Below are 10,196 nucleotides of genomic sequence, written 5' to 3'. Positions count from 1 at the left end.
GGGGGCTCAGTTGACGCTGTCCTCGTCGCTGGCCTCGCCGCGGTCGTCCCTCCGACCGTGCTGCACGCTGGGGCACCGGCAGGGACAGCCAGCTGAAGTGCGGGTCGTGTACTCAGGCAAGCCTTGTCACTTCATCGCCTGGGATGACCTGCCCCACACCAGGGCACCCACACGCTCACCCCGCCCCCCCCCCCCAACCCCTCCCCGTCTCCTCTGTTATGGTCTAACAGAACTGCCTTCCTCCCGCGGGACCCCCACCCCGAGCGGACCCCAGGGGACCCCGGGGGTCTGCCCGCTCCTCCGGGTGTGCAAAGGGGCCTTTAGGGGCTCCTGGCACCTCCAGGTGTGCACGGGGGGCTTGGGGGGGCTCCTGGCACCTCTGGGTATGTTGGGGGGCTCCTGGCATCTCCAGGCATGCGGGGGGTCTCTGGGGGGCCCCCAGCATCTCCAGGCATGCTGAGGGGATTTGGGGAGGCTCCCGGCACCTCCAGATGCTCGGGGGGTCTCTGGGGGCTCCTGGCCCCTGCAGGCATGTTGGGGCAACTTGGGGGTCTGCCGGCACCTCCATGTGTGCTGGGGGGTCTGTGGGGGCTCCCGGCCCCCCCCTTTCCAGGCAAGGGGCCCTGAGCTCGGTGTCTGAACACTTTCTACGTTGGAATTAGAGGCCTTGAAGCGGGATTTTGGAGCTGTTCCTTGGCCGCGCTCCCGGCCCCCCGCCTTTGCCTGGGGCGGCGAGGGGAGGGGGCAGATTTTGTACCTTGGACCAGAGCTGATTATTTAGGAATAAAACAAATAAATCCGGCGCGGGGGGTGACGCGGCCTCTGTCCTGCCTGGGTCCCCTGGGAGCCCTCCCTGGCCTTGGCTCCTGGGGGGCTCGGGCAGGGGGTCCCCGGGGGTCCCCCGCCATGGTGGCCCTGCTCACCCTTGGGGTCCCCCTCGCTGCTCCCCCCGGGGGGTCGCGGCGGTGGCGATGCCACCAGAGAGTGTCGGAGAAACCCCTAAACCCAGTTGGCGCTGAGCACTAATTGGGGACAAGGCTGCTCGCCCCTGCGGTGGGTTTTGCCCCAGCCCATCCAGACCAGTAACACCAGTACTGCCTGTCAAACACCCCAACTGGGGCTGAATCCCCCCAAAAACGGCCCGGGGGGGGGGGCGCTGGGCGGGGGGGGGCACCATTGGGGGGGTGCATCCCCGGCGGCTCCAAGTTTTCTCCATTACTGCAAGGAGGCTGGAAACGCCGTAAAATGGGAATAAAAGCTGGAAACGGGAAGCCGCGACGCTCCCGAGGCCCTCACCCTCCCTCCCGACCCCGCGGATATTTGCCAGGAAACCTAAAAAGCAGCACCCCCCCCCGGGACCCCCGGAGCCGTGGGCCCGAGCCCCCAAGCCGGGGCGGGGGGTGCACGGAGCGAGGGGTGCGATGGGGAGGAGGATGAGGATGGCGGGTGCCGGGGGGGCGGGCAGCGGGCCGCTGCCAGGCTTTGCCGGGGCCGCTCTTTATTTAATCTTTATTTAATTAATTCTGGGAAGGGTTTTTTCCCGCCCCCCCCCCCGCCCAGCCCGGAGCCCGCGGCCGCCGGCCAGGTCAGTGTGGGGATGCTCGGGGCGGGGCGGGGGGGCACCGGGCGGCCCCCGCTGCCCGGGGGGGCCACATCGGCCCTTCCCCCCCCGCGGCTCTGCAAACTTTGGGAAGCGGCCAGAGCAGGGCGGGGGGGGGGCACCGCTCCGGGGGTGCCGGGGGGGGGGCCACGGCCGGGACCGCCCCCCCCCCCCGGTGAGAGGTGCAAAGCTCAGCTGGGGGCGGATCTGCCGCGCTGGGGTGCGGGTTTTGGGGTGCAGAGAGGGGTTTGGGGTCAGCGAGGTGTCGGGGTGCGCGGAGCAGCGGGGCGGGGGGCGGAGGGGACGTTGGCACCCCCCGGGGAGCGCGGCCTTGCGTGGCGCCCGGCTGCCGCGGGCTCGGCCCCGGGCCCCCCCCACGGTGGGGCGCAGCCCCCGGCGAAGCCCCCCCCCCCGCCGCGGCGCCCCTGCGCGGCCGCGTGCCGGGGCCCGGCTCGGGGCCGCCCGACGCGACGTTCCCGGCGCGCCCCCGGCGCCAGGCGTGACCCCGCGTCGCCGCCACGCGTGGGAGCGCGCTGGGCCCCGGGCGCTCGCTCCCGATTCCACCCCTTGATTCCCGTCCGCTGCGACCTCCCCGCTCCCAGCCCGGCCTTAAAAACGGGCCCAGCACAACGGCGGCCGGGCGCCGCGCCGGGCCCGCGCGGGCGGTAACGGGGCAAAACCGGAGCCGGGGCCGCGCCGCGGCCAGAGCCCCTCGCCGGGGGGCTTTTAGGTCTCGCGCTTGCCGGAGGTGCTGCCGGCGACGCGGGGGCTGCGGGAAGAACGGGCGCCGCAGGGGCGCGGAGGGTGCCGCGGAGCGCGGCCGGAGGAGCCCGGGGGGCGGCCGCCGTTGGCTGCGGGCGCCGGGCAGCGCCGGTGGAGGACGCGGCTCTGCCGGGTACGGGAGGGCTGTGCTGGGCGCTGCCCGGCGACGGTTTTGGTCCCGGTCCCACCGAGGACGTCGGTGGTCGCAGGAACGCCGCCGGGAGGGTCTGCGGCCTCGGGGTGCCCTGCGGCGCGTGCAGCCCCGTGCCCCCCACCGCACGCGCGGCTCCGGGAGGGGACCCCACAGCGACGACGCCGAGCGCCCGGGCAGCGGGGACGCGGGAGCGGGGGGATAACAGGCACTTTTTGGGGGGTCGGACGTTCGGCCCCGCGGAGCATCGGCCCCTACACGCGGGGCTGAGCCCGGCGCGTCGGCACGGCCTCGCGTGGGCGAAGGGCCGCGGGGTCCCCCCCGGGGCGCGGGCGGCCAGCGTGACCCCGTCCCGAGCCGCGACGCGGGATGAAAGGGGCGTTGTCCGGCCGCGTCCCCGCAGTCCGGCGGCCCCGGCCGGCAGCGATGCGGGGCGGCCGCGGCAGCCGCCCGCCTGCCCCCGCGGCCCCGGACCATCCCGCTTCATTTTTAACTCTCGCCCAGGCCTTGGGAACTGGGTGGGGAGGGGAAAAAAAACCCCAACCTAAACCAACCCCTTTTTTTTTGGGAAAGTCCCTACGGTTTTCCCCTCGGCTCCCGTTTCCACGCGGCGGGAGCAAGCCCGGGCCTGGCAGGGCTGCCGCCATGGCTGGCCGGGGGGGCCCTGCCCGCCCCCGCCCCGGGAGGCGCCTCGGCATCCTCCGCCGAGCCCCGACTGCCACCGGACGGAGGTACTGGGGCACTGGGTACTGGGGCACGGGGGTACTGGGGTCCAGGGGTACCGGGGTGCTCGGTGCTCCTCTCCCCACACTTTGTTCTCTGCGTCTCTGCCCGGTGGGGTGGGCAATGCCGGGGGGGCTGGGGGTGCAAACCCAGCCTGGGGGGGGACACCTCACCTCCTCGGCTGTGGTTTCTCTCCTGGGGGGGGTCATGCCTCTCCCGCACTGCCCCCCCGTGCTGCGGGGGCGTGGGGCGGGTGGTGAGCACTCTGGCTGCCGGTGGGGGGGGGGCAGGCTGCACCCGAGTTCCAAAATTGCTCAGGCTGTGCCCCCCGTCTGGATGCACCCGCACCCCCAGCACATCCCAGATTAGCCCCAGTATTCCCTGGCTCAACCCCAGTACTCCCCATCTCAGTTCCAGTATGCCCCAGCTCACCCCCCAGCTCATCCCAGCTCAACCCTAGTAGACCCCAGTATAACCCAGCTCTAGCCAGTCTCCCAGGGGCCCAGCTGTGCCGACAGCCCCCATCCCTGGGCCACCCCGGGGAGGTGAGGTGCAGCAATAGCTGTGCCCTGTGCTCACTGGGGGTCCCATTGCCTAGCGGGGTGGGGGACATGCCCAGGGACACCACAGTGGGCGGTGGCGGGGCCAGCTGCAGGCCGGTGATGGCAGGGTAACGCCATGGAGAGCGGGACCCCGAGGGCCTGGCTTGGCAGATTTGTTTTCATTTGAGAACCGGCTCGGCACGTCCCAATTCACAGCCAAACAACGCCGGCAGCTGCGGCTCTGCCGGGGCCGCCGGGATCCCTGCCAGCAGCGCCTGTGCAGTGCCGATTGCCGCCAACAGTGCCCAAACGCCGGGCAGCACCACCAGTGGGTTTGTTTTGCCGCCTTCCTCCTCCTCACCGTGTCCCGGTACATCTGGCGGGGCCTGAAGAATTGCTCCGGTACGGGCCGCTGGCGCCGTGCGGCTGGAACCGGGACGGTCGCTGCTTCGTCCTCCGGTAACGGCGAGCTGGCTCCTTGCGTCACCTCGCTGCCTCTGCCGCGTCCCCGGGGCCATCGGGATGATGCTCGGGCGTGCGGGGCTGGGGGCCGTGCCTGCGCGGGGGGTCCCTCGCTCTGGGGGGGGGTCCCTCGCTCTGGGGGGGGTCTGCAGGGCTTCGGCACCGCTGCAGGGGCTGCAATTTGAATTTGCAGCGTTCTCCCCTAAAAAGCAGCCTTCGAAGGCAGGGGCTGGCCCCGCGCAGCCGACCTGGGTGCTGCGGCGGGGTGGCCGTGCTGGGGCGCGTCGGCAGCTCCTGCCGGGCTGCCCCGGGGTGCCGGGAGTGGTGTCGGGAGGAAGGCCACGTCGGTGCCGGGGAAAGCCCCTCCGAGAGCTGCCTGTTATTTTCCGGGGGTGCTCCCCTCCGTGGCAGCGGCTACCGCAGCCGAGCTGGCACGGGAAGCAGCCGGGACATCAGGGCTGGGGATATTCACGGCAATACTGGATTGCCGCACCCCTCCCCGCCCCCCCGCCTAAAGAAGGTCGCCTGCTGCCAGAACCCAGAAACCCCCCCAAGGGGGGGTGAGTCCTGGCTACTTTGGGGGTGTCTGGGGGAAGCCCCATCCCAAAGCCAGGCGGGATGGGGCGCGTGCCGTGTTATTTTTGCCACACGTCTGGCCCCCGCCCCAGCAAATCAAGTCCCGTTCCAGCAGCTCGGGAGGGTTGTGGGCACCGTCACCGTGTGCCAGCGGCTTCGGGTGGCTTCGGCGAGCGTCCTGCGGCGGGGGGACCCCGTGGCCGTTGGGGTGTCAGTGCTCCAGATGGTTTTGCAGATGGACGTGATCTGTCAAATCGCTGAAACGCAGAGGCAGAAACCTCCGGATCTGGTGGGGGTGGCCCGAATGTCACGCTTGAGGGGAAAAAAAATAGTCTAAAAATAATTCGGGGCTTCCCGCCTGGCTGGGGCAGGTTAGAAAGTGTCAGCGTGCCCCACTCCCCGGCATGGCCTTCCTCCTCCTCCTCCTCCTCCTCCTGTCTGCGCTGCCCGAGTGGCTGGGGCTTGGGCACCCCAAATTCGCAGGTGGTGGAGGGGCTGGCTGGGCAGACAGGCTTTTGCAAAGCGGGAGGTGGGTGCAGGCGGTTGGGGGTACCCGCCGTCCCCGCCGGCGGCATCTGCGCGCCGCAGCTTGGCTCTGTCCCGGCGAGGGGCTGCCGGGCAGTGCTGTGGTGGCCGGGGGTGCATGGGGGGGGCACCGTGAGACCTGAGGGGGGGAGTGTCTGTGCGTGGGGTCGGGGTGCTGCTGCACCCCACTGAGCCGGCTCTTTCCAGGCAGAGGTTTTTGGGTGGCTCCAGGGGTGAGCCGGGTCGGTGCCACGGGTGGCCGCTGCGCCCCGAGGAGGAGGAAGAGGAGGCAGGAGGGCAGCGGGGCCGGCAAAGGGCCCCCCCAGCTGCAGCCGGAGGGGTCAGGCCCTGCACCGGGAGACTTACTTCCCGCTTACGGGAAGGCGAAACAGGGGCCGACCCGGTTTCGGTGCCACGGCTGATTCCCACGGAGGAAGGAGGTGCCGTGCCCCCCCAGGACGGGTGCTCCGCAGGGGCATCCCCAGCCTGCAGCCGCTGTTTTGGCACAGCCCCCCCGTGGCATCGCTGACCCCTGGTGGGGCTGGGGGGGGGGCACGCACGTGGGGCACCGTTTCCTGACCTATTTTGCAGGTGGCTTCCAGAAAGTGTGTCGGGAGCCGAGGGCGTCCCGGTTGGGGCTCAGCGGGGAGGGATGTCCGCTGCTGGCTGGAGTTGCCCCTTTTCTGGCTGGAGTTGCCCCGCAGGCGGCCTCGCCGCGGGAGGGGGTGCCGGGAGCTGGGGTGCCCTCGTTCGTGCCGCAGCCCAGGGCACGCTTCACCTCCCCGGGTTTTACTTGCAGGGGGAGAAGGGAAACACGGGTGGGACCTCGGGGAAATGAGGGACCCCCCGTTTCCCTGCCGCCGAGGGGGACCGCGCGCACCCCAGCCGGCCACGCGCACCCCGCGCCGCACCCCTCGCACCGCCGCGCGCCCCCGGTGCCGCCGCGCGCGCCAGCCTTCCGGCAGTTCCCACGGCGGGGAGCTCGGCAGCGCTGACGCCCGTGGGAGAAGGCGGGTGCGGAGCAGCCGTAGAGCATCGCCAGCAGCCTGCGGCGGGGCTGGGTGCCCTCCCGGCTGCTGGAACGTGAAGCCCTTCGAGATTTGAATCCCCGGCTGCAGGAAGAGGCTCTGCAGAACCGTTTCCAGCCCCGGGCTTTGGTGGTTTGGCGAGATGTCACCCGAGTTCTGGGTGCCTGGGGCCTGCTGCGTTCGGACGATATTCGCATGTTGGGTTTACCGGCCTGAGCTCCACTGTGAGATCTCGAAAACGAAACAGCTTCGTCTTCCCAAAGCGGGGCCTTCGCCGTCGCGGGACTGATGGGACTCTGCCGCGGCGAAGCGCCCCAGTAGTTTTGGTGGGAGCTCTGCGGTGCCGCCGGGGGCTGAGGCTCGGCACGATCCCGGGATCCTGCTTCTGCTTTCGGGCGTTTTCGGCTCGCCGAGGTTTCGGCTCGGCGGGTTTCGGTACGAGGATGCGGTGCTTTCGATTCCCGGCCGAGAGCGGCGGTGGCTGCAGGCGGACCCCCCGGGCTCCTCTGCCGGGCTGGGTCCGTCCCCGGGTCCTTCAGGGACGCCGGCCCGGTCCCGGCCGGCCCCGGTCCCGGCTGAGGATCCTTTCTTCATTCAGGCAGAAAGGAGCAAAACTCACCCTGGTGGGAGGCCAGTTGCCCCGCGCAGCCGGGAGCGTGGCGGCTGCGTAAGCCCCTGCCCACCCATGGCCGGTGCCCTGCCCACAGGTCCCCCCACAACCTGTCTCCGTGCCCCCGGTGCCCAGCGGGACCCCCGTGGGTGAGGACTCGCTGGCCTCCCGGGGGGCTCGTGGGAGTCCCGGGGCGGTGGGGACACGGCAGCCACCCGGCCGCTTGTCCCTTCCTGGACGGTGGCCGGGGCTCAGCTTGTCCTGCTGGCCCCAGGTCACCCCGTCCTCGGTGCCCCGCCGCAGTGCCGGGGAGCCGTGCCGCTTTCCGGGGTCCACCCTCCCCGTTTCTTCCTTCCTCTCTTGCCGAAGGCCCTGCCCTGTCCCGCCGTCCGCCGGGGCTCCTCCGGCACCGGGGTCCGGCTTCCTCCTCTCTCATGGCGGCTGCGGTCGGTGCTTCTCTGCCGTGCCGAGTTACCGCTGGTTTTGCCGGGGCCGGAGGGCTCTTGCAGCGCGGTGGCGAGCCGTGAGCGAGCGGCAGTTATTGCAACACGTCCCCCCGTGCACGGGGCTCGTAACGCCTTGTCTTGGCTTTTCGGCAAGTTCCCGATCGCCGAGGCGGCGTTTGAGGAAGTCGCTGGGCGAGCAGAGACCCCGCCGCGAGCCTCGGCCGGGCAGCCGGGCATGGGCTGCGGGCGCACCGGCCACCTCGCCCCATCCACCGCCCGCAGCTGAGCCAAGGTACCGTGCTTCCCCCGCTTTAATTAGCTTCCTTGATTAACGAGCCCAAGGGCCTGGGAAAGGGGAGCGCCCGAGCGCAGGCAAGGTTTGCCTGCCCTGCCTGCCGGGCTGCCGGCGCCGGAGGAGGAATCGGGGTGGGAATCGGAGTGGGCAAACGGGTGACACGTGCCTGACGGGCTCCTGTGCCTCTTCCCCTCCGTCCCCCCCGGCTGCCCTCGAAGGGGCGGGCGGGGAAGAGCCGTGGGGCGACCCCGGTTCAGCTGCCGGGGCCCGGGGACGGTGCTGCCGCGAGCCCGGCTGCTGCCGGCGCCGCTCGGCACAGCTCTGCCGCTGACACACCGACTGGCCCTGGCGCTTGGCTCCCGGCACCTCGTTAGGGGTCGTGATGATTTAGCTGCGTGCCGCAGGGTGCAGGGGCCTGCGTGCGGTGGTCACGGCTTTGCCGGAGCCAGTGAAGGCAGCGTGCTCGCCTGCCACCCCCGACCGGAGCCCACCACCCTTCCCATCGCACACGCCGCTCGTTAATCTGACGCGCCCGGCCCCCGTTACCGCCACGCACGCTCCCGCCCCGACCTCACGGTGGGTGCAGCGGGCAAAGGACGGGCGCATCGCCGCGGCACGGGGGGCTCGGGCGCTCCCGCCTGCGGCGCCGGGGGTGGGTAACGCCGGAGCAGACCCTCGGGCAGGGAAGCTGCGGTGCGTGGTGTTGGCCGGGGAGGGGTCCCGAGTGCCTCGGTGGGGGCTGAGCGCCGGAGCCCAGCGCGCTGCTCGGCTCTCCCAGGGCTCCCGGGCTGGCGGCCGGGGAAAAAAGGCACCCGAAACCCCGCTGCCAAGTTGGGGGCGTCCGAGCGGGGCCGGAGGGGCCGGGGCGGCTGCCGGCGCCCGCTGGGAAAGCAGCCAGTGCCCCGGTTTGAGAGCAGAGGGGGTGGCTGAGCCCCTCGGGCCAGACCATGGGGGTGATGGGCACCGTCCCAGGCCACCCCCAGGTCCTCCGTCCCCAGCACGCGGAGACCGAGGGCGGTGTGGGCTTGGGATGGGGCCGGCGGCGTCTGTCCCCGGCTGCTGCCAGCCCACGGCACGTTTCGGCATCCCGGCTCCATCCTCTCGGTTTGCGGGCAGCTGCCCACCCCTGCCTGGGTCCCGGGGGCGGTTGGCCGCCCCTGCCTGCCCCTGCCCCTCCTGACGCCGCGCTTTAAGTCCCTTACGACAGCGCCTCGGCGCAGTTGCCTAATCCCGGGGAGGAATGCGGTGGGTAAGCAGGGAGAGGATTTGAGAGCTGACCGGGGCGGCGGGGACCAGGGCCGAGGTGACCCCCCGGTCCCGGCAGCCGGCTGCGTTGCGGTGCCTCTCTGGGTTGATCTCATTCCTGGAATTTCCTCGTCTCGCTTCGGAGAGAGGTTAAACGGTTCGTGGCGGAGGAGGGAACCCCGCAAGGTCCTGAGGAATGATTTACTTGGCGAGGGCGAAGGGCCGAGAGCGACGGTGAGCTCGCTCCGAGCTCTGTCCCTCGGCGGAGCTTTGTCCCCGGGCCCCGGCCCCGGCGAGCCGCAGCGGCGTCAAGGCCCCGCGGCCGTCCCGGCGCTCCGCCGGCACGTGCGTGGTGCCGGGGTGCCGCCGGCAGCGAGCGGAGGTGAGCGCCCGGCGGGTGCAGCTCTGCCCTGGCAGCGGCACAGGGCTCATCGCGGAGCCGGGGCACACGGGGAGAGGTGTCCCGCACCGGCTGTGTGGCGCGAACCCATCCGCTTCCCACTCGGCGCAAAAGCGGAACCGGCGGTGACGCCGGTGCCGCCGCCGCGTGCTCTCCTCCTCCCGGCAAGGCTGCACGCCGGAGGGGGAGTCACGGCTGTGCGCCCGCACTCTGCCTCCCCAAATTCCTGGCTGCCGGAGATGGCTCGGTCCAGCCGCAGCTCCGATGGCCCCGGCACAGAGCAATGGGCGACACTCACGGTGACTCCTTGGCTCCCGCCGGGAGGGGACACGCGTGGGACCCCCCCGCCGGCGCCACCGCGATTCCCTCTGCTCCTCCGTGGGGTTTTGCCCCCGCGAGAAGCGCGTTGCAGGCGGCGACCGGCCGGGGGACGAGCCTGCCTGCGCAGGCAGCGCCAGGCGTCCTGTGACAGCGACGTCACCCAGCGCCGTCACTCGTCTATTTTTAATAAGAGATGGGTTTGGGGTTTATTAGCTGTGGAGGTGGGAAGGGGCCGGTCTGCGTGTGCGGCCCCGGTTTTGACGCGGCCCCAGGGGTTTCTGTGCTGCTGGTTGGGTTGGCTGGGACCGGCGGGAGGGTCCTGGGTGCTGCTGGTTTCTCTGGTGCAGCCGGCAAGGAGCCGGCGCCGGGGTCCCCATTGCTCCTTCCTCGGCAGGAGATGGACTTGTGCAGCCTGAAGCAAAGCCAAGCTGTGCCGGGAGCTGCCGGGGCGGGGGCTCCGTGGCTGGACCCCTCTGGCAGTGCCGGAATGCCGGTGTCTGGAGGTGCGGG

Source organism: Phaethon aethereus (assembly GCF_964289735.1).
Source record: "Phaethon aethereus genome assembly, chromosome: 1".
Lineage (NCBI taxonomy): Eukaryota > Metazoa > Chordata > Aves > Phaethontiformes > Phaethontidae > Phaethon > Phaethon aethereus.
Note: the sequence above shows the minus strand (reverse complement) of the source record.